Source organism: Protopterus annectens, chromosome 9.part0 (genome assembly GCF_019279795.1).
Source record: "Protopterus annectens isolate FY-2018-M chromosome 9.part0, PAN1.0, whole genome shotgun sequence".
NCBI classification, from domain to species: domain Eukaryota; kingdom Metazoa; phylum Chordata; order Ceratodontiformes; family Protopteridae; genus Protopterus; species Protopterus annectens.
The window spans coordinates 132617582-132643038 of record NC_056743.1 but is presented as its reverse complement, the minus strand read 5'-3'; the positions used below and the strand labels follow the sequence as shown (position 1 = coordinate 132643038).

General features: G+C 37.9%; 1 protein-coding gene across 1 annotated transcript in view; it reads left to right on the top strand.

Annotated features, from left to right (window-relative positions):
- Positions 1-6656: 6656 nt before the first annotated feature.
- PAMR1 (peptidase domain containing associated with muscle regeneration 1) overlaps positions 6657-25457 on the top strand; it is a 1499432-nt gene continuing 1480631 nt past the window's right edge. Inside the window, exon 1 of the mRNA XM_044082656.1 lies at positions 6657-6746. The gene's annotated coding sequence lies outside the window, so the exon portion shown is untranslated. The remainder of the gene's footprint in view (positions 6747-25457) is intronic.

Here is a 25457-nt window from a genome sequence, read left to right as displayed (position 1 = left end):
AGCACAGAATCCAAAAATTAGATTTCACACAAGTCTATTTTTCAAGATTTCAACAAAATTGTTTGAATAAAACATCTAATGGTGATTCATTCACTAAAATAACACATTTTGTATTTTGTAACCATTTTGGTATTTTTGCAGAGTGCCTTTGCACAGTCTATAACCCTACAAATTCTTTGTATTAAATTTGAGGCTGCTGTTATTGAAGGTGGAATGTATTGAAATATTACAAATTCAAATGTTGTATATGTTCTCCTGTTGCTGTAATAATGGTCTTATAATTCTGGAAATCACATTTATGATCCCTACAATTATATAGCTAGTCAAGAACGCAAACTCTACCTTAAAACTCTCACTGAGTCCCTGATCCTAACTCAAACCTTCCTCCATAATCCTGACCATTAACCGTAAAACTTCCAGTCAATCCTTCATCCTAATCACAAACTCTACTCCTAAATCTAAATTCTCCATCTTTCCATAATCCAAAAACTCATTGATTCCCCAGCCCTAAAACTCCCTTTCACTCCCTAACAACAAACTCAACTCTTAAATCAAGATTCCTTGATCACTCCAGGAACCTAAAGCTCTCTGCCACTCTAACCGTAATATTCCTTGCTGGTTCCTAATCCTAATTACAAACACTGCTTCGTAATCCAAACCATACACCCCCCAGTTGCTCTAAAACTTTACCAAACTTTCAATCCTTTCTACTCCCTTTCCATGGCTGCTGCACTTAGCTAGTTTAAATTTGGCATTGTGCTCAGATGGTAGCTCCCCCCGCTCCCCACAGCTGCAGTACTTAACATGGTTCAATTTAGATATGTGTTCAGCAGTGCTCTCATTCCCTCATCACAGCTCCTGCACCTTGTTTAAACCTATAGTTACCTTCAAGCATGAGCTCCAGCCTATGTGACTTGCTTGACATACAAGCGCTCATCTGTGAGTCTATGTTCTATGATCAGCCAGAACTTGAGTAGTTAAAATAGACCATCGATAGCTTGTTTTGAATCTTAACACTGTTTACATGTTATGCCTTCAGAATAATGCTGAGTGCATATACATATTGTGATGCTTTGGAACAGAAGTAAAGCTGTCTCAAGCAGCATTCCGTACCATGAACCAGCACTATAGTGGGGAAAAGGGTAAATTCTTTGTTAAACCACATCTATGTAGATTGTAGTACAGAGGGGATCGTGGAATTAACCCTTTTCCCACTGTTATGTGATCTCAGTGTTGGTATGTATAATTTGTGGTGGTGGGAGGGCTTGCCCACACTGCAAAAATGTAGTTTTTTTTACATTCGAGTTTGAGGAAACTCAAACATATGCCCTGGGATTTGTTGACATATACATTAAGTGTACACCATTCTGAGTGAACAGATAACACAAGCATAACTCATACCTTCTTCCTCCTGATTTCAGTTTTCCTTAAATATCAGGGTAGATTAATAAAGGTTACTACAAAGTGTAGACTTACATGTACATTTAGTGCACTCTTTGAGTGACTAGAAAGCACATAAAATGTGTTAGGGATGTTCTTGAATACAGATCCTTTACACTTAGTGTACGTGATGATGAATCTTGACCATATGAATTTGGAATTTGCAAAATTCAATAACGATATAAATCCACTGAAATGACAAGTCTAGTTTGTTCAAAACTCTGTATTTTAGCTTCTGCAACTTCAATGCACCTACAATAATACTTCTTTACAAAGATAACAGAGCCTTGTATAATTCCTGTCATAACTATATGTACTAAATTAATGATGTCCTGGAATTCCATATCACTGGTGCAGTATTCTTTACCAAAGGGATTTCCTGCCAAGGATAGCCCAACGTCCAGCCAGTATACCAAAGTCTTTAGCTCTGATAGGCACTGCACACCACATCTATGCTCCCTGTGCATGACATGACACTTAGTATGGAAACACTTTCTCCTGCCCCTGCTCCACTTCAGGGCTGTAGAGGGTATTTGCATTTATTTGCACTTTCGTTACCATCCTGGATTGTATACATTTTGTAAAGAAAAGAAATCATGAGGAAAGAGAAAACAATGACTGTATGAAGTTAATTGTAAAGATGAGAGAACATTGGCCCAAATTATAAAAACTGAATATGAATTTAACAGAAGACAAATGGAGAATGATGAATTTTATACAGTTCAGACTAACTCTATAATAACATTTTAATGCATTTTTTTGTAAAATGAGTTATATGAATGTAATCTTTGTAACACTAGAATTTTATTTTGTCTTGTTTACATTATATCCAAAGCCTTTCCAAAACCCCTTTACTGTTTTTTGTGTTGCTAAGAATCAGAGATCTGCTTTTCTTTTATTTCATGCTTTGCTTGACATCTCTAAGCAAGGCATGGCTGAATGCAGCTAATTAAAATCTTTTGTGTTTTGTAGTTATGCATATTAGACATTACCATTCACTGCTTGGTATGCATATCTTCAGTTGAATTCAGCAACTTAGCTAGTGAAGTAATTTAAAGGAGCCTTAAAAGGCTATATTATGACAAATTACTTTAAATGTTGAAGAGCAGCTGGTCATTGAAAATTAGAGCTGATAAAGCATATACTCTGCTACCCACTGGTCAAGCAATAACCTTTTTGCTGCATAGCATGTTATAGTTTTTTTCCCTATTATCAGTGTACACTATAACGAAGCATGTAGAATTAAAACAATTTTTTCTTAGTTTGCACTTAATGTGATTGCCAGTTATCTGAAAAAAAAAGAGATTATAATTCTTGTAAAAACAATGCACACACCTTCAGAGTTTGTGCAAACATGTGCCTCAGGCAAGCCTGTCCTAGACTTAACCAAAAATAGACCACTGTCTGTCTATATTAAGCTATGCCCTGAGCTGTTGCTAAGCCAAGCCCCATGGCTTAGCTTGTTTTTGAAGACACAGGCTTCTGACAGCATGTATCCACCTGGACAGAATACCAGGTCCTCTGCAGTGATACATTCCCGACTCATAGCAGCAGACTACCTCACTCTGAATAAATCTCTGTACGGCAAAGACTGACGGCTGGAAGCAGAAAGTTAAACATTAAGAATGCTTTCTATTTTTAGTGTTCATTAAGCACACACATTCATCATAACACTCTCCTCTGCATACAGCCCAGATATTTTTAGATCCAAGTGGTGTTTATTACTAGTGCATTGCAAAAGCCGAAGACTTGGGTTAGGTAAGGCATAGGCAGTTTATTGCTTTTTAACTGCCTGTGTAGCAACAGTATCCATCGCCTGCATTAAACATACATATTAAATCATCTGACCTCAACAATGAAAACTGAAGTTATATTATTAACCTATAACAGCTGATCTCATAAATATGGACAACCACGTGTTTTACTGATTGTCAGTAGGAAACCTCTTTATGTGCAATAAAGGAATGGTAAATTTTGTATGTCAGCACATGATGACATATAAAGGACACATCATATGTTGTATTATATCTGTGTATATTACAAATCAAAGAAGAAGGTAAAAGTATGCCATGCAATCTGTCTTCCATTCAAAGTGTATGCATCAGTGCTAATTTTCTTGCACGCATACAGCAGTTTTATTAAGTGGTTTTCATTCTAGTGTCATTTCAACTATTTTCTGCTGCAGTTGCTGTAGATTTTTAATTGACGGTGCTTAATAGTGTAATGGCAAATTAACTGAACATCTTTTTGCACATTGCCAGTTTCTTCCTGGTCTACAGACGATGAGATTAAATGCAAGAGCATTCAGTTGCCATCAAATGAGATTGGCAGTGAAGGGGGTGGATTTCTAGGTATAGCCGTATCCCCAAAAAGCATAAAGGACAACACAGTTTAAATGCATTTTCTTTCCCAACGGTGCATTTCCTTCACTAGAGAATTATCCCTGTATGTCCACATATTTAAGAGCTTGATTACCTTGCTGGCATTTTTCCCCTAGTCCACTTCCTCACTGCACACTGTGTTAGGACTGAATGAAATCTCATGAACTTTTTTTTTTTTTAGGAATTTGTCCCTATTGCTCTGTCTTATTTGACATGCTTCTTACACACGGGAAGATATCAGTAACTTTATCTGCTTATCTACTGGTGTCATAAAGCTGTATACTGTCATTTACAGCTGCATTCTTTTCCTCATCTGGAGTCATAAACCAGTTGAGTCTTGTGTAGTCTGAAAGTGAAAAAGCCTTATAACCACTGAGAGCAGATTAATTAATTAGCTGAACTTTGGAAGCCTGGAAATATGATGGGCTGGCTGGTTGAAGGACAGGAAAGATAGGAAATAAGGTACAAAATTCTATTTAAAAATGCTCTATTATCTCAGTTATTTCTTTTTACTTTTGGAGAGATTTTCACAGACTGTGTATCATATATAGGAAACAAATATGTAAGAATTACTGCAAACCAGTCTTTGACTTAGTATTTGAACCATAGCTTAGTTATTTGGTGCATATGCCACTCCCCTGACCAGCACCTGTCAACACTAGGTTAAAGAACAAAGACAAACAAAAAAGGTCTGTTCTACAATCTGGAACTTATTCCCCCATAAGAAAAATTGCCAGGTCATAACACCTTCCTCATCTGCTCCTGCCATTGTATTTATGTAAGGAGCATACAATTAAAAAAAAGGTTGTGCTGATCCAATGGCCTAACATCTTATGGCTGGAGTTATTGTCCCACCTTAGCTATGCTTCTGACAGTACTTTTACTTTGTTTTGATTCTAAATTAACAGAATTGTGGTCTGACAAATGGTACCAAGGCATATTAATTCCATCACCTGTGCCCTCACAGTGCATTATATGTAAAAGTATTTTTCCAAGAAAACAAGACCAAATCAAGATCCTTGTCCCTATGTGGACATTCAGTGTTAGAAAAATGTAAAATTATTAGTAGGTAATGACTGTGGTGCTGGCAGATTTTGATTGTGTAGAAATTTATAACAAGATCAAAATATATATTTTTCAAATTTCTGCCCATATTGTTTTTTTAAATTATAATGGTTGTTGAGAAATCCTGTACCTTACCAAAAGGGGGTCTACCTGAAAACGCCGAAAATCCACAATGCTGACAATGAGAACACCGACACCAGAAGATCGACAACGAAGATAATCAACAGTTGAAAATCCCAATGCTGAGAACACCGACATGTTAAGGTAAGTGTGCGATAGTGACGGACTGTAGGGTTAGGGGCAGATTAAGTGAGTTAGGGTTAGGGTGCGGGTAAGGTAAGTGTGCGATAGTGACAGACTTGAGGGTTAGGGGCGGATTAAGTGAGTTAGGGTGCGGGTAAGGTAAGTGTGAGATAGTGACAGATTTAAGGGTTAGGGGCGGATTAAGTGAGTTAGGGTTAGGGTGCTGGTAAGGTAAGGTAAGTGTGCGATAGTGACGGACCTTAAGGTTAGGGTTTGGGTTAAGGTTAGTGCATAGATAGTTGTGTATGTAAGGTTTAGTGTAGGCTTGTAAGGTTTTAATGTGCTTGTGTTGTGTGTGTGTTTTTCGGGAAAGTTATTTGTTTTGTTGATTGTCAGGATTGTGGTTTGTCGGGCATGTGAAGTTTCATGTTTTTGAACTTTCGGTTTCTTTCAGTTTTGTCATGTCGGTTATGTCGTTGTTGGTGTTTTGGCGTGTCGGTGTTATCAGGTAGACTCCCAAAAGGACATATAGAACTGCATATGTCTTCCTATATAGAGCCATCACCAGAAATTGTGTGCTATTGATGACAGAGGAGCACAGCAATATAGGAGTCTGGTTTGTTGGATGTTTCACTAGACCATTCCTGTCACTCATATGAAGGCATGCCTACAAGATACATGACACCTATTTCCACAGCATTTGGTTGACTTAGTGTTGAGGAATTTATAGATGGTAGCTGAGGAAACTCTGATCAGAATACTGCCCCTAGCTTAATGGATGCACAAAGTCTGTTCTGGCAAGTCTTTGCATGCACCTCAGGTTCACATACCACAGGCCCTTATGGGGACAGTATCCAGCAAGAGTAACATCATCCATAATTGTGTTTATCTCATTCTGGATATGAAAAGATCCTCATGAAAAGGGAAGGGCTGGCATCCATCATCAGTCTCACTTAATATATAAATCATATTGATTACCACAAATAAACCATTACTAATCTCAAAAATGTATTTTTATGTCAAATTTGTTATCATACGTTTATTGTACTATCAGCTGTTACAACAGAAGGCTACACAGGTATTTTGAATTTTGATAGACATACAGTAACGTATCAGAACTGAAACACACATACTTGTGAATAGACATGAATAGATGGGCATTTTAAGCAACTGTTTTGCACTTTACTTGTTAAGGCTTTCCTTTCACATCTTAACATGTAAATCCACCACCTCCAATGCCATTCCACATAGGGAGAAATAAGCAAATAAGAGTCTCTCTTTTTCACGGTTATGATTTCACATTAACACGGCTTTCTCACCTCTGCCAGTGAGGTGGAGGGTTGCATGCACTCAGGGCAGGTGCAGTTTCCATGGTGAGTACAATGGTTGAATGTCCTTATATTGAATCTTATAGGCATTTAACATTCTTAGTCTTATTGCCAGATGTACCCCACCTAATGAGCCAAGTCTGACCACAGGTTTGTTTTATTCTTCTTGCCCATTTCATCTGTTTCTGTTCTGTAGGTTTGCGTGATACATATCCAGCCATATATTTCAGAAACGACCTTGTATGTCATATTACATCCATTTTAATATGAAACCTTCACAACCTACCAGGTATGTATATTTTTGTACTTATTCACTTCAGTTTTTCTCCATTCCACATACTTTGTCTTATAAATATATACCCATGCACATGCAATCTGTCTATATACGAGTCAGCACCCTTGTATATCTGCTGCTTTTCCTACCCATGATCCTTTGTGTAATCCTCTGCTTGACTGATGGCATCTTCTCACTGTCCTTGAACCCTTTTGTTTCAGGACTGTGTCATCAGTACTTTGTGCTGTGACTTTGTGATGTAAGTAAAGAAGGATTTGCTATTATCCTTAGCTTCTGATGTTAGCCTAACTTCATGGGACAGCTTAGCTTTCCTAATGATGATTTCAGTACCTTGAATAACCTTTTCATGATAATCTTGACCTGTGGGTCTTTAGCTTTGCTATATATTCCAGTGTGCTTTCCCCCCCCTCTTACTGCATTGTTTATGCATGTGGACCACCCTGATGACTTACTCTTTTTTCTTTCTCCCTTTGTTTAGTTTTTTTTGGGGGCGAGTGAGAGGTTTATATAGTTTTATAGGAGAGTATAGAATTTACTTGCATAACTACTAGCTGTGTCTGCATTTTGGGGGGATCATAGAATTGTTGGAAGTTTATACTTTTGAAGCCTTTGAATATTCTGATATTTGTCTACCTGGTTTAGAGACTTTGAAAGAGAAAGTGGGCGGCATAGTGGTGCAGTGGTTAACATTGTCGCCTCACAGCAAGAGGTTCTCCGGTTTGATTCTCGGCTGGGGTGCCTTCTGTGTGGAGTTTGCATGTTCTCCCTGTGTTTGCGTGGGTTTCCTTCGGGTACTCCAGTTTCCTCCCACATTTCCAAAGACATGCATCTGGAGCATTTCTCCCCGGGCCTCCGCTGAAAACAGGCTCTGTGGAACCTAGTCGGACATTCCCGGTCAGCAAATGTTAAATAAAAATAAAAAATAAAAAAAGTTACCAATGTATGGTTAGAATTGACTGGGGAAGGGTCTACCTGTGGGACACTATGTATCACTGCCACATTTGTAAGGACCAGGTTAAGTACATTTTACTTCTAGTGGTCTGACTATTTGATCCAGAGAATTCTTGATGCTGAAATCAATGAACTTTTGGGCATAGCCTCCAATTGAGGTATTGCTATATCTCTGTAATTTGTGTATACATATTATCAGTAGCCAGTGCTCCAGCTGGAAATAAATAAATTATTTTTTTAAACTTTAAGCCATTGCATAAAAGATATATGTTTTGTTACATGTCTGCTCTTGTTTTATTGCATTGTTCCTTTTACTTCAAACTTGTTTTCTTGGAGTTTTGGAAGTTCTAGGTTAGGGTTTGGAAGTAAACATTTGTAATGCATTTGTATTTGTATTCTGTCTGCACCCGAACTGTGTGAGCAGCCAAGAAATAGCATTTTTATTAAAGTAAGGAACAGGAAGAACAGGAAAGGTTTAATTAGGGCAACTTCCAGGTAAAACTATTGTCAGACAATTTTTGATCGTCTTTCCTGTCTCTGAGTTCTTAATCCAGCACTTGAGTTGCATACCCTTGTGTAAATTTGACATTAGAAGCCCCTTTCAACCTTACCTTATATACTCATACCAGAGAGCATTACTAGGTTCTCATATCAGTTACTCTCTGATGTATTATCTTCCCACCCATTAGGTGCACACTGCAATACCTACTGCATTAACCACCTATAGAATTTTGCAGTTATTTTTAAAATCTCTGACCTAGCTCTTAGTACTGTCCTAAAAAAGAGAGTAAGAGAGCTAGCAAGGTACACACCCACAAGTGTGTGTGTGTGTGTGTGTGTGTGTGTGTGTGTGTGTGTGTGTGTGTATATGGTTCCCCTTCACAAAGTCGAACGTTCAGAAACTCAAAATGCATATGGCTGACACCATATGCTCGAATTTCAGAAGCTCAACTTTGTGAAAGGGAGCGAAAAAAAAATGTAACACAAAAAAGTGTTTCTGCAGGGAGGCAAGCACCCCTGTACCCCCACACCCCTCGTTACTTATTTATTCCAACTCTGAGATCGTACTTCAGCGCAGAAAGGAAAATCTCCCATTCTGTGCTGTATGCCATTCCCCATTCACACAGTCAAGCTTCTACAATTTTGAGCATATGGTCTCGACCATATTTATTTCAAGATTGTGGCCATTTGACTTTGTGAAGGGGAACCCGTGTATGTGTGTGTGTGTGTGTGTGTATATATATATATATATATATATATATATATATATATATATATATATACACACACACACTAGAAAGTCCCGTAATGCAGATACTGAACAACAGAAAAAGTGGACTTGCATATACTAAGTCCAAGATGGACATTTCTTGGAATATTGTCTTTTCTCCAAGGTATGGTGATCTTTGAGTTGGTATATACAAGTTCGGGAGTTGGGGGGGCTTCTCCCTGCATAAAACAAGTTTAAAAGAGAAGAGGGATGTTTGTGATTTGTTCTTCTCATTTATTTATTTTTTTTTTTGGAGTGTTGGCACTCTTGTTATAAATGTCAACATTTCAAAAGGGAGCCTATACACACGCGCATATATATGTGTGTGTGCGCGCATGTGTATGTATGTGTGTATAACTGTGATGGCGGTAGCCTCGACTGGAGAAGTTCTTGGTTCTTGCTATCAAGCCTGGAGCGGTACCAGTTGTTTTTCTTCAGGAATAAGAAAGTATACCGAGATATGTCAGAAAAGAAGCTTCAGCTGCAAAATTATGAAAAATAGTGACCAGATATTCTACATTAAAAAGTGTCTCTACTCTTCGTATCCAAGGCAAAAGAAAAGATCTGCTGTATTAAGGATGCCATGATTGTTTATTTCCCAGTATAAATAACAAAAATGAAAGTGCTCATCATACTGGGAAACATTCAGATCACAGCTTGAATACTGTGTTTAGTTGTAGAGGCCTTATAAGGAAAAAGTAATCAGACTCCTGGAAAGAGTCATGAGGAAAGGACAAGTACCTGGAAGAGGCATTGGGATGGAAGGGATAGAATATCACCAGAGACTAGAGGATCTAGAGCTCTTTTTACTTGAGAACAAAAGAGAAAAGGGGGGGCATGATATTGGTGTACAAGATCATCTCGGGGAGATGTGAATGGGTTATTCTAAACAAGAAGGGTAGATGGGGTGGAGGGTGAGTGTCAGTCATTGTCATTTAAAATTACACACGTGTAGTCTGAATGAATTAAGCTGATGCACAAAATTTCTTGATTACAAAGGGAAGTGAAACAACAGATACAAGTGGAGCAATAAACATAAGTAACAAATACAGTACTGCTCCCAGTACACGCAAGAAAGAGCAGAGACATTTACCAACACTCCTATACAAAAATAATACTCTCCCCTGAGTTAAAATAACTACCCTATTTGAAGTAATACAAAACACACTACAAATTGAACAATGCCCAAGTTATTTGTCTAATATTACACTTGAGTGGATTAAATAATACTGACTATAGATATAATAAATAAATATTGCACTTACTTGGAATATATGTAAGTATATATTGCACAAATAAATAAAAATTTGATGTATTATATTTCCAGACCCCTGGGACTAATGCCCGAGTTCAGAAGTCGAATCACTGTAGGGCAGAAGCTGTTATTGGAATCTTGTATTACAGCATCCACTGCAGGACTATCTCCTGCCTGATGCCAGATGCTTAAATAGTTCATGAGCAGGATGTGTGGTGTCCTGTATTATTTTGGTGGCTTTTCGGATGCTTCTTGCAGATTAAAGTTGATTTATCGATGGAAGACTGGAACCTGTTATCTTCGCTGCAACCATCACCACTCTTTGTAGTGCCTTCCTTTCTGTAACTGTGCAGCTTCCAAACCATACTGTGAAGTTGCAGGTGAGGATGCCATCTATTGTACCTGTATAGAAGGTGGAGAGAATATGAGGAGTAAGCTTAGCTTTTTTCAGCCTTCTTAAAAAGTGGAGGTGTTGGTGCTCTTTCTTGACCATTTGGCTGGTGTTTCCCGACCACAAGAGATCCTCTAAAATGTGTACACCCAGCAGTTTCATACTTTTAACTCTCTCCACACTCTCACCATTGATCCTGAGCACTGGTTGGTTTGTTCTCCTTTTCCTGAAGTTGATAATAATCTGTTTGGTCTTGCTTTCATTCAGGTCAAGGTTGTTCCCCTTGTACCAACTGATAAAGATGCCACCTCCTCTCTTTATGCCCTTTCATCCTCCTTTGTGATGAGCTCCACAGCTGTGGTGTCATTAGCAAACTTGATGATATGGTTGGACTTGTGCTTAGCATAGCAGTTGTGGGTCAGGATAGTGAATAACAATGGGCTGAGAACACATCCCTGTGGAATCCTGGTGTTAATCGTGATGCACTTTGAGAGACCACAGAGGGTGTGTTCAGGTAAGAACACATCAATCAGGAAGTGCAGTATCCAGTTACAGAGATGTTTACTATCACCTGCATTGGTACCACTTTACTAAATGGAGAGCTGAAGTCTATGAACAGTATCCTCACATAGTTGTCTTTGCCCTCTAAATGCTCATGGGAGATGTGCTGCTCATGGCATCAGCAGTGGATTGGTTAGCTCTGTACGCAAACTGCAGACCATCAAAACCAGGAGGTAGACATGATGTACAATGCTTTTTTATCAGCTGCTCAAAACATTTCATAACCGTGGATGTCAGATGAACTGGTTTGTAGTCGTTAAGGCTGGTGGGAGTGCTTTTCTTAGGTAGTGGGATGACATTAGTTTCCTTGTAGCATGAGGGTACTTTTGCCATGGCAAGAGAGGTGTTAAATATTTTCTTGTGCACTGTGCATAGTTGATCAGCACAGCCTTTTAACATCTTGACCAGTATGCTGTCTGGGCCAGCAGCCTTCCCGGGGCTTCACTCTCCTTAGCTCTCTTCTTACATCCTCTGTGCTGAGGCTAAGTACTGCATCCTTGTCATCAGTGGGTAGCTTTGGAGCCATCATGTTGTTTCTTTCCTCACTTCTACCAAAGAAGGTGTTCAGACTTTCCAGTTTACTGGTATACCAGCTTGAAGGAACTAAACTAGATCCCTGAAAGTATCAGAACAGGTGTTAAAGCAAAATGTCACAAAGGCATTAAAGATGACATGGAGGATTTCGAAGACTAGGCTAAGGAGGGGATTGAAATGGAGCAAAGATGGTGCTAAATCCACATAAAAGGACAGACAAGGCAGGTTTATTGTCCACATAAAAGGACAGACATGGCAGGTTTATTGTCCACATAAAAGGACAGACAAGGCAGGTTTATTGTCCACATAAAAGGACAGACATGGCAGGTTTATTGTCTCCTTTTGCTGGTAAGAGAATGCAAGGTAATGCAAGTTGTACTGTATCATCTAGTTTAGTATTAAATGTCTCAAACTGAATGAAATGCCTGATATTGAATTTATATCGGCGTTACAATGCTGCAAATTAAGTAGATAAAGAATAGGCTCAATAATTGTGGTGACAAAATAATATTAACACTCTCTTAGAGGCTGTGAGTTTGAAAAAAAGAGCATAAGATGTAGGGGACAAGCAGAAAGCTGTCATCATTTTATTGCCAGAGACAAGGGATGAGGTAATGCTGAGTTGGACAGAGAGGGGCAAATGTTACAGGAGAGAAAACAAATAGGTAGGAGAAGGAAGTAATAGATGACTATAACCAATGGACCCAAGAAGAAGGAAGAAAAGTCAGAATAGAGTAAGACCTATAAAAAATGCTACCTGTCCACTAGGTATCGGTCCGTAAAAAAATGCAACTCCACACTCTCTCCTTACCTTTAGTCACCACTGGTGTACTACAAGGCTCTATCCTTGGTCCCCTCCTCTTTAACATTCTCACCAACACCCTCTATACTTCCACACGACAGGCCATGCTAATACAATACACAGATGATTCCACTCTCATTTGCACATCTGACAACATGGTACACCTCCAAAAATTACTCAGGAAGCTTTAACAGCCACTGAAACATGCCTTTGTAAATCACAACTAATGCTCAACACAAAAAAAGATCAGTCTACTACTTCCCCCAGCTAAATCCCTTTCTTATAAAACAAAAACAAACTAAATTGTTTTTTAAGTCCTCTCTTGATAATACAACCATTAAAGTCACTTCTCATAGCAAACTATTCAGGATGATAGTGGATGATAATCTTACATTTGACTTGCATATACAAAACTGCATAAGAAAAACTCGTCATAAACTAGGGATGCTTTACAGAGCCAAACACTTTCTCACCAATACAACTAAAACTACAGTTGCCACTACCTATCTCTTTCCCAGACTTCGTTTATGGCACTCCCATCCTTACTAACCTCCAGGCTTCACAAAAAATAAAATTTAAACAATGTTATAACAAAGTTACCAAATTTGCAGCACATACCCCTTTCAGAGCCCACCACAGTATAGCACTGAAAAGCCTAAATCAGTTAGAACTGCCACATCAGCTAATATATACACTTCTTACAGCCTATACATTTTTTCAGCATCCACCTGCCTGTCCAGTGCTAAAAAACATTCTACACAACTATGTTTCCACTTGGTCATTGTGATCCAGTGACCAAAAACTCCTGCCCGTCTATAAGCCTAGGAAATCTGTTGGCTATTGTCTATACCCCTACAAGGTTGCTAAGGCTTGGAACTCCTTACCTGTATCCATTAGGTATGTACCCTCCCTCACATCTTTCAAAACCACTCTGAAAGACTTCCTACCAAAAATCTGTCTCTGTTCTTGCTCAAAACCAGGATAAACTATATCCCTAAATGTGGACAAGTACCTTTTCATTCCTTACACCTCCTTACTCTCCCTTCTTCACTTACTTCCTTACTGCTATCTAATTCTCTTCCCTGACCTTCTCTCTAAATATACCATAAGCCTGTTTTTCCCTCACTTCATATTGCAATTCCTATTTGTATTAGACTAACTTACCTTTAATTTTTCTACAAACTGTCCAAAATTTCTCTAAATATTAAATTGTAATATATCATGTATCGACTCTTAACCTATGTTTTTATATTATGTTTAATTTGTTATAATTATTTAAACTATAGAGGTTTTTGTTTTCTTTTTGAAGATTGTAAAATTATTGATCTTAAATGTTTTGTAATAATTTGGAGCTTTTCTCCCCGAGCCTCCTCTGAAAATGGGCTTCTACTCGGTCGGACTTTCCTAGTAATCAAATGTCAATAAATAAATAATACATAAAAAACTAAAACTATCAGAGGAATAGCTGAAGAAATGACATATTTTAGTTAGCAGAGAAAGAGAAGAAGGTAACAGAAGGTAATGTATTGCAAAAAAAATAGATGTGATTACTTTTTTTATAATAGTTACAACAACAGCCACTGGTAAAACCTGCTCTGAAATGTAGAATTAGGGGTAGAATTACATTGTTAAAATTTACAGTTGAATGCAGGATATGTCCACAGATGTTTGAGTAACATGGAGGAAGAGGTTTATTAAAAGAGGTTTATTAAATTGTTATTCTGTCATACTACTTCTAAATCTTTAATAAGAATCAACAGATGATGGTATACTGAACTAAACTCAGATAGCTCCCAGCAGGAGGAAATACATTTTCTAACTGCAATAGATTACAACTAAAAATGCAGTTACAACAATATGTTACAAATCAGACACTAGTAGTAAAACTGTGATATGCCACCAGACATTAATCATGCCACAAAGCTGTCAGAATAATCTTACACATAGTAACTACTGTTGCGTTTACAAGGAGGAAAAGTGAGGTTGGTATACAAGCCCCACAACTTACTGAATCCTATCCTTGGCTTGCAGGGCAGCTTTAATGAATGCCTTGAAGGAAGGTCACTGCGGAAGCTAAAGCATGATAGATGCAGTGTGGATTGGAGCGTTTCTGGAACTCATAAATGCTAATTAAATGAAAAAATCGCAAAGAAGGCATGCACAGCAGGTTAGGAATCTGATGGTTTACAGCCTCTTAGAAAGTATTCAAAAAGCTCAGCAGAGAGTACAAGCTGATCTCGATCTTTACCTCTCCTTAGCCTACAGACGCCTTTTACCATAGAGAACTCCTTCTGTGAACAGAATATATAATATAATATAATATAATATAATATAATATAATATAATATAATACAGGTGCATACTGCATGCATCAGAGTGTAAAGAAACAAGAAATAAGCATGCATGACGAATAGTTTTACTTTTCGTTTTGAACAAGGAACATATTTTGATATAATGAATTATTTATACTGACTGGGCAAAAAAAAAGCCACTTGGATTGTCTAGATTTACAAACAACTACAAAATGAGAGGAACTCCCTGCTCAATATCTCTTGTTTACGTTGGGGAATGTGATTGCAATATTAAAAATTCTAATGTCCTCAGTGCCTGCGTTAACAGTATGAGTTTGTTAACACCAGATGCAATAATGTCTTCCAGCCACATGATGGAGATCTCTGCTACCTTTCCATTAATAGTTTTCAAAATGTAACCTTCCTCTGGGTTTTTCTGTGGTACATAGCTATGGTTTGCCATGCTAGTGTTACATAGGGTTGCCAACTGTCCGTTTTTTACTGCAGTGTCATCTGCTGCTTTTAAATGTAATTACAACTAAAAACTGAATTCCACTTTCCTGATTAACATGTATTTGGATTAGTACAGTGCACAACTACTAAAATCTTAGAAATCTTTTCTATCACATTTCCTTTTGCTAATATAGTGAATGGTGCTTACTGCATTTACTGGTTTACAGGTCATGCGTAAAGCGTAATTCAAGTTCCCTGTACTAATTGCTTTTTTCCTAATGACATGTTTATTAAAATAATAGTGGATTAAAAGCTTCCTGTAATTATATTTTACCAGCTTTGTTTAAAACTGCTTGCAAATTGTTGAATCTGAATTGTCATATTCGGCTGTTAGTTTTACTCGTATTTCTTTTGCTGAGTACTTGATTGCTTAAACAAAATACATAACAGAATGTAAAGGCGGTTTAAGTGAAGTGGTCCACAATCATGATTCTCTGCATCACTGTATGAACATGTTATTTAACCAGATAGTGCCCCTTGGTCACCTCAGAAAAGTGTAGTTGTCCTTGATGGGCTTACAGAGTCAACATACAAATAATGACAGAAGTTACAGCTTGAACATTGACTCCTGTCAGATGCTGGCCATTATGTAACATGGATATATGTATTATTTATTTATATATATATATATATATATATATATATATATATATATATATATATATATATATATATATATATTATGAGATACTAGTTGATGCTCCCAGTGTTATATCTGAGCATAATTTATTACCCCAATTTAAAAGTTATTAGCTATTGACTTTGAAGCAACTGCAAGCTGCTTCATTGTTTAGGTGATTACGTAGTACTGTACAACTAGTGATAGTGAGGACAGACATTTGATTTCTGGAGGTAAATGGCTGCATATAGTTGATCTGGACCTAGGGAATACTTTCTCACCAATTGCTTTCTTTAGGGCTCTAAATGTAAATATTTATCATGTTTGAATTCCATGCTGCTGTTTTATCAAATGCCACTACATGGTGCAATATTAGCACCAAAGGGCACAACATGAGACTAGAAGTGATATGTCACTCTGGGTGTTGTCTGTCTGACAGGGTTAAATGCACAGCTCTTAACCAATCGGGGACAAATCTCAACAGAATTAGAGACAAATCCCAAAAAAATTGGGGGCAATCAGGGCCACTTTTAAAATATTAGTTCTATTAACTTGAGATATTAACAGAATTAGAAAATTTGAATTAATATACATTTCCTGAAGTAACACAAGTATTCAACTCATAACCACCCTTTGTTCAGAAGACACCAGTGTTAAGAGGGATTAAGAGGGCCAAAGCTAAAATGAGTCAAAATTAGGGACAGTTGAGAGGTATGGATGAAATGCTTTACTGAGTATACCTATATTTTAATGTTTTACATCGGGTTCAGTAAGTTTCATATTTTTAACAATGGCAATGTGAATGTTTTATTTACATTTGAATCTCATGTTGCTTTTTTACCATTTCAATTCAATTCAATACAAGTTTATTGTCATATGTACTAAAGACAGCGTCACAAAGTACAATGAAATTCTTATTCTGCAAATCCTCCAGCAGCATATAAGAACACGACAGTTAAGAAGTAATTTAAAACATAGACAATAATATAAATGCCAAAAAAAAAAAAAAAAAAAAAAGCTTGCTTTCCTCCAAATGTGAGCCAACCTATAATACTGGAGGGAGAGGTAGTATGTGAGTTTTATTTAACAGTCTAATAGCTTGAGGTATAAAACTGTCTTTCAGCCTGGTTGTTCTGGCCACTGTGCTCTTATAATGCCTCCACGATGGTAGCAGCATAAACAAGTTTGTGTTGTGGGTGGGTAGTGTCCATAATAATATTTTGAGCACTTCTAAAACTCTTTTGTTGTAGATGCCCTCCAATGCAGGGAGTGTTATTCCAGTGATGTTTTGCGCAGTTTTTAATACTCGCCGTAGAGCCTTGCGATTCCATATTGTACTATTCCCAAACCATACTGTAATAGAGTGAGAGAGAATACTGATATTAAGTGAGTACTTGTTCTGACACCACTTCACAAGGTTGTCCACTTCTCTCCTTTTGTATAGTGTAACAAAATGCTTCAGCTAATAAGGCATATGACAGATTGCTTTTCATTTCAGTCAGTAGTACTTCAGCATTTTCTGGTTACAAATGGGACTGTTTTTCACACTTATTTTATGCTGTTGTTTTACTAGTTGGTCACCAGATGGCGATTTTTAGTATAACTCTGCTTTGAATAAATTCAGAATTAGTGTTAATTTTCAAGTACATCTATTTAAAAATGTTTCTATTTCCAGCATTTATTATTCCTAGAGTTTTTTTTATTACAAAAAACTAAAGAAACATGCTGGCATCCTAGATTTTATTGCTATATATTTCATCTTCATCTGCTTTCACTTTACTGCATTTGATTAGCCTTATACCCACTGTCTGATTTGCTATTAAGAATCATGTGACCAGTCATCATCTGTATGTATACAGTAACTCATTCATTTTTGCATTCTTATGTACTGAAGAAGCCTGTTAGGATGAAACCTTGGTTTACTGTTTTTGCTACTGCACATCAAAATAAAGCCTTATTTACTTTATTTTTGTTTGATGTCATTGTCTGATTTTTGACGTGTTTACCTTCTGGTCACCGGGTGTACTGTTTAGTTTGAGTTTGATGTGTTTACTGATACCTTCTGGTCACCGGGTGTACTGTTTAGTTTGAGTTTGATGTGTTTACTGATACCTTCTGGTCACCGGGTGTACTGTTTAGTTTGAGTTTGATGTGTTTACTGATACCTTCTGGTCACCGGGTGTACTGTTTAGTTTGAGTATCTCATAAAGTATCGAATACTCCCAAGCATAAGCCTAGAAGGAGTGATTGAAAATATGCAAATTAAAATACATTTTTTTGTAGGTGCGGGGTGGCAAGTCACCCTGCTCCCCCACATTCTCTGCTAATTATATATACAAACTCCAAGATTGCACAGCAGCAGGTTAAGGGCAAATTCCCTTTCTCCACTGCAAGGAGATTCCATACAAATGGCTACTAGCAAAAATCCATTTGGAAGAACATTCGCTCACATCGGCATTTTTTTATTTTTTTACAACAGTAAAAAAAAAAATCCCTCATATGAGGGTTTGCTCTTTCAAACTGTAACCAACTGTATATTTATGTAAACACAGACACAGGAACAAGCTGGATGGAAAAGAGGGATTGACCTTAGTACTTTATCGCCAACCCCATGCCTAATACGGAGGTCAGGTCTGCACTGCCCTCTCTTGTCTGTACACCCTAGAATTCTTTCTGACCTCCAGTCTCTGGCAAACCTCAGTGCTATTTCCTAGCATGCTTCCTCCCATGGAGGGTAGGATTGCCCATCCTCTCAGGCTGTGCCACCAAGCACCCAGTCTACTTTTCAGACTCATGTCACCTGAACTGTGGTAAGTGCTTAATCTCTCTACACCACTGGTGCAAGCACTCAGGATATTCTTGACGCAGCAGGATAGTCATTGGTGCACACATTCTCAAGGCATTACAAAATGGGTGCAGTGTTCAAGGTCAGGGATGGCTTTACTTCTGTTGTACTGAGAGGATTTCTCCTGTGGATTCTAACCAACACCCTTCTTTGGGGTGAAGTTTGGAAATCTTCCTAGATGAAATAACTGCAACAGGGGTTCACATGAAGAACATACATTGTGTGGGTAACTTTTTATAATGGTGGGTGTTCATGTATGATTATTGTTATAGTCAAGTTTCTAACCCACCCCCATCAATTTCTTAAAAGGGAACACTTCAACTGGGGTGGGTGTCCAGACTTTATATCCTGTACCTGTTGCATCATAAACCCTTTGGGGATGTGGCCCTCTACTTTCCTTTGATAAGAGCTCCACTTCTCTTTTTTGTAGCCTGGTCCCAGTAAGCTCATGGGAGACCACATTTAAGGGGTATCCCTTACTCCAGCCTCTAGAGAAGGAAAGAACTAAAGATGGTACATTAAGGCACTCTGTTTATATCTGAAACATGCAGTATTTGACTTCTCTGAGTCTGGACAGACATCAAATTCAGTCTGCTACAGAGATACCATATTTGTTTGCAACAGTGATCACACTTGAACATCAGTGCCTCTCTTATTATGGTAAGTTAGGCACAAAATTGTAATCCATTTCTGGCTGCATATGATAATGTAGTATTCCCTGCAATGGATCAGTCTGTTCCATACATGTGTCACCAGACTGTACAGGAACATGTGGATGATGTTTTGATTATATCCTTTGTGAGATGCATGGGATGGGATAGGTCATATGTTAGAGTGCTTTTGAAAGAGATCAGACCTACCTGAGGACAGTTTGTTTGGATGCCCTTTATTTGGAATATGGTTCAGAAACCTTTAAGAAGATTATTTTTGATTCAGAAAATAATTCAGCCAAGTATTTTTGAGGGGGGAGCAGCCAATGTAGCCTAGTCTGTTCATCTACCTGTTACACTTTTTCCCTTTCAGCATATTATTTTTTTAGATAACGTCTGAAATTAGACTCCCTCTTTAGTCATCTAATTCTCATGAACTGAGCAGTGCCAAAATATTAATACCTTTGCATTCACAAATGCTGGCAAATGCTTCTAAACTTTCTCCACTGTGGTTATGCTAATGGTTTGTAACCATTTACCTTAAATGCCCAACCTTTGGAGCATTTTGTAACAACTTAATGAAGCAAAAACACTAATAGACCTTTTTTTTTTCTAAAATAAAAACATAATATTGATGAAATTCTATTGCCACATTGCTGTTACATTCTTGTCTTCTATTAATGTATTCTTTTTTTATTCTATTTTTCTTCATTGAGTGACTAACCTAATTTATTTTATTTATTTATTTATTTATGTATTTATGTATGTATGTATCCCATCCATCTTTTGTTGACTGGGTTAGTCCCACTAGGCTAATGGCCTCTTCTCAAGGGAGACTTGAGGTGGTATTTATACTATTGGGGAAGTTTGGCCAGGGCACCGGGGAACTTTTTCTCTTTTCAATAGGTGCCATGGGATCTTTTGCATCTATCTGAGCTGCCACCAGCTCAAGAAAATATTATCTAAAGGATATTCTAGGATATTATCAGGATCTGAATTAATTGTCACTTGTTTGGTCAGGATGTCAGGATAAAACAGATGAATGGTTGTGGGTTTGGTTCAAACAGTTTTATTACATACAAACACATCAGGATTGAGGATTAGTAACTTAAACATATAAACAAACTGACTACCACACTCACACATGTTAACACTCTGACTGTTCATTCAAAATGGCACTGCTGCCTGCACGTGCTCACTATTTATATGCACATGCCTACACTTAGAAATGGTTCTTAAAGTTACAGCACATGCTCCGTTGTACAACCTCCATCTCTGAGAAATAGATCATACACCAAATGACAGTATTCACTGACATGCAGTTACACAGAAATGATCCTATGAAATGCAATTATACAGAACTAATTCTTTGACATGCAGTCATACAAAATTTAATGCACATAAAACAGTCATGTCCAGGTTACTGTGTATTTTACACTAGGTCTGGAAATATGACCTGATCATGTGACATAAAAATTAGGACTGGATTTAGCAACAGCAACTGTCTTTAATGAATATTCAACTTTAGGCACATCTGGGACATCATCAGGAACGGGAATACGTACTGAGACATGGCCTTCAAAAAGAACATCGTCTGGATTGCTCATTTATCTAGAGTCTGTATCACAGGTATGATGCTGCAATATTGATTCAGACACAGGAAGAAGATGCCTGCGATTACTTCTGTATTCTATAACCTCAGATTCTACTAAGTAAGATCTTGGCTCTGCACATACACTTCTCACTTGACCAATTCAATAAAAACCTTTATCTGATTACATCCTCACATTCAGTGGACAAAGAAATCTGTTCATATCATAGCTGGACTTCTGGAATGAGCACTTTTTGAATAGTTGGGCTTTTATTGCTCTGGTGTTTGTAGCATTATTCACCAACAAACTGGAACTGATAGGTTGTTCTGGTTTGCCTAGAAAGAAGTCTCTGAGCAGGTGAGCCAAGTAAATTTTCATGGGGTACACTTCTGAGATTAAGCAACTTCAAGAAAACATTGGTATTGTCACACTTTTGACCTATCTAGTAATTGCTTTGCACTTTGTACTCCACGTTCAGCTAGACCTTTTGACTGTGGGTACTCAGGACTACTGGTAACATGGATAAAGTCCCACTCATTTACAAATTTCTGAAATTGATGACTAGTAAACTGGGCACCATTGTCATAAATAACTTTGTGTGGACTATCATGGACTGAGAAATGATGCTTCAATTTAGTAATGACAGTACTGGACATTAGGTTGGGTAGCAGATCAGTCTTGAACCAATTTGAATAAAAGTCTGCCAACACTAAGTAATGTCGACTATGCCACTGGAATATGTTAGTGACTACTGCTGACCAAGGTAGTTCAAGAATCTGGGTTAGCTGAAGTGGCTCTTTTTGCAAATATGATTTAGTACTGTTGCATACTGAACAAGATGAAAGTACTTTATCAATATCTTTTAACAGAGAAGGCCAAAATACTAGTCCTCTCACCCTTCTTTTGGTAGCTTCAAAACCTGGGTGGCCACAATGCAAAATCTGATGTGCTCATGTTGTATGTGTAGAACAGAGCGTGTATTGTAACTTTAAGAAGCATTTCCAAGTGTAGGTACATGCATATAAATAGAGACCATGTGCAGGCAGCAGTGCCATTTTGAGAGAACGGCTAGAGTGTTAACATGTATGAGTGTAGTAGTCTATTTGTTTATTTTATTATTTGTTTATTTAAGTTAAGTTTGTTTATGTTGAAGTTACTAAGCCTCAATCCTGATGTGTTTGTGTGTAATAAAACTGCTTGAACCGAACCCAGAACTGTTCATCTGTTTATCCTGACCGGACGAACTACATGATGTCAGAACTGGGACTGAGAGTGCAACTTCTTCAAGCCATGAGCTGTGGAGTTGATGGTAAAGGTATATTGAGCAGGCTGGGTGATACAGTGCTCAAACAATTAAAAAGGTCCAGAAACAAACTTCAGGTAAGCAAAACTTGCACAAATGATTTTGCAAAAAACCCAATATGAAGCATTTGTAAGGCACAAAACTCATTATTAATTAAACAAAGTGTTCGAAACCATGATATTTGATAAAACTATCAGAAATACTTATATGGGGTTCAGAATTACCTCCTGTTTGCATAACAAGCATGTTTAAAGTAAAATTAGCATGATAAGAAGTTAAATGGGTTTAACGAGTACAATAAAAGGGCAAACTAAGCTTAGAAAAGCAAGGCGACTGTGTGTTTTTTAGTAAACAACCGTAATTGAGCATAAGCTACTATTTTGCATTTACTGAAGCCATTCAAAGCATAACTAGAGCTTGTCAAAATATCTCAGGAGTGTGCAAAGTGTTTGCAGAGAGTGTGTGCTTTATTATGGTGCAATTATTTCAAAGAAAGTGGTTCTTACTCTGAACTTCTTGTGCTGTGTACAGTTCATTCGCAAAGTACAGTCATTTTGAAGTATTTCTTACACCGCTAAAGAGTGGTTTCATAAAGTACAGCGATTTTAACGTGTTCTTGTGCTACAGAGACTTATTTGGTAAAGTCCAGTTATTTCAGAGTCTGTTGTGCTATTGGGCATAATTACAAGTTCTGGCACATATATGTGTATACGTTTGTACATAATTTTAAGCACCTTCACTACTGTGTGTTGATATGGCATTTTGCAGACCTAGTCCACTTGTGTTTGATCATAGTGTTGCAGAGAACTGGAGAGTATTTGAGCAGGAATAGGATCTTTTTATAAAAGCAGCTTTTTCTGACGAGGGCATTTACTTTGCTTAACTTAGCGGGGTCAGAAGCCATTTAAATTGAGGGTTCATTTGTGTATGCACCAGCAGTATATGCAGGAGAGGGGGCAAAACCGCCATTTTATTGTACAAGCTGAATCGAGAGAATACCCTGAGTGCTTGAAAATGTAGAGAAATGTGCAACCTCCAGACAAATGTTACATTAGAGAAGCATCTTTATACAAGAGACCAAAGGCCAGGAGAAACTTTTGCAGCTTATATCACTGACTTGAAAAATAAAGCTAAAACAGGCAGATTTGGTGATTTGAAAGATGAGTTAATAAAGGACAGGGTTGTCTGTGGTGTTAATAATGCTGCAGTGAGAAAGCATTTGCTTTGTGACAATGATTTAATGTTGAGCAAAGCTAAAGAGATTTGTCATATCCATGTACGCACAGAAAGGCACACAAGTATGCTTGCAAGTGGTAAGAGCATGGTTTCAGCAGCCTCTAAAGCAAGAGTAGACAGCATGCAGCATGTGGCTAGCAGAAGCAGGCCTAAGCACATGGCAGCTGGAGCCCCTGCAGATTTACCAGGGAGGACCCGTGACTTTCTAGCAAGTTCCAGGACTAGCTCAGAAAAGCGGACATGCTCAGTGCAGTATAAGGGCGAGTCGGCAAAACCCAAGTCAAGTCTCATTGTTAACTGTTGTAATTGTGGTGCCAGTCATGAGTCTAAAAGAGAGAAGTGCTTGACATTTGGTCAGCAATGCCACAAGTGTGAAAAATGGAACCACTTTCAAAAGTTTTGTAAATCAAGCAAGACTCATTCAGTTATTAAGAAAGGTCACTCAAAAAAAGCAAGTTGATCATGTAGAGAGCTTTAACCCTACTTTCTATGTAGATGGTGTATCAGTGGTCGGTGAAAATGTTAATGCAGTAGAATTGTTAGCAAAGAACGAAGTGTTTGCACTGTCCCGATCAATGGTAAACCAATGGAGCTTAAAGTAGACACTGGTTCAAAGTGTAATGTTATGTCAGCAGAAACATTTGCTAGAGTAAGAACTGGTGAACAACTAATTTGGCTAATTGTCTGAAGCTTGTTGCTTATGGAGGTGAAGAGATTCAAACCGAAGGCTCAGTAGTGCTTTCATACTATTCGGCTGGGAACTGTTACAGCCTGCAATTTTATGTAGTTAGAAGACCTGTGCAGTCATCATTAGGTCTCAGGGACAGTTTAAGAATGAAACTGCTCTCTTTTACTAAAGATGTCCATCATGTAAAGCACATGTCCTAGTTCCAGCTTCACTGACGCTATTTTCTCAGAGTATATTGATGTTTTTGACGACAAGCTAGGCAAACCTCCAGTTGTATACTCCATGAAAGTAGACCCAGAGGTCAATCCAGGAGTCAGACCAGCAAGGAGAGTTCCAATAGCTGTGCAGGACAAAGTCAAGGTCCAGTTAGATAAGATGGTGCAGCAAGGTGTGATTTGTCCAGCCACAGAACCACCTGAGTGGGTGTCTTCATGATAGCTGTAGCTCAGAGTGTGAACAACTATTACATTTTGGTTTGCATCTAATAATGACACAGATGACACCCCCACCATTTCTTATCCTGATGTCTGTCAATATCCTAAGTTTGCTCAGAATGGAAGGATGATGCGATTAAGCTGTTTCCGTGGTGGGATATTGTGCTCCACTATAGACTATAGTAAGACATCCATTCAAGGCTCTTGATGGCTGACATGAAGCACAGCTTTTAAAACGTCTGTTGCTTCGGCATGTAGTCCATTTATCACTTAGAGTTATCTTCTCAGATGCAGGGAAACATTTCTCTGCTGAAAAATGAGATTTTGAATTTGCTTTACAAATCACATTCTAGGCAGATTTAAATGTTTTCACTGCTCTCATTTGTTATGTTCCATTATGAAATGACTGTGCTCAAGTTTTTGAAAAATGTAGTTCAGACTGCCAGTGCTATAAATCACTGTTTAATCTGGTGAAGGGAACTTCCTGTCTGCACTTTTAATATTTCAGCCAGAACTGTAAGACAACTATGTCGTCTTCTTGGCAGTGTGTGAAATCACCTTCCAGCCAAGGAGCAACCAATTCTGGTACTTTAGTTTCTGAAAGATGGTCACATGATAATTATGTAGACAAAACTGTAAACATTTAAAAATAGCCACTCTTCTACTCGTGTTTATTTTCAGTTTTGAGTTGGGACTAATGAATGTCTTTAATGACTGCTTATATTCTTTCCTGTTAGCTCATGCATGTCACACATTTGCACCTGCCCCCC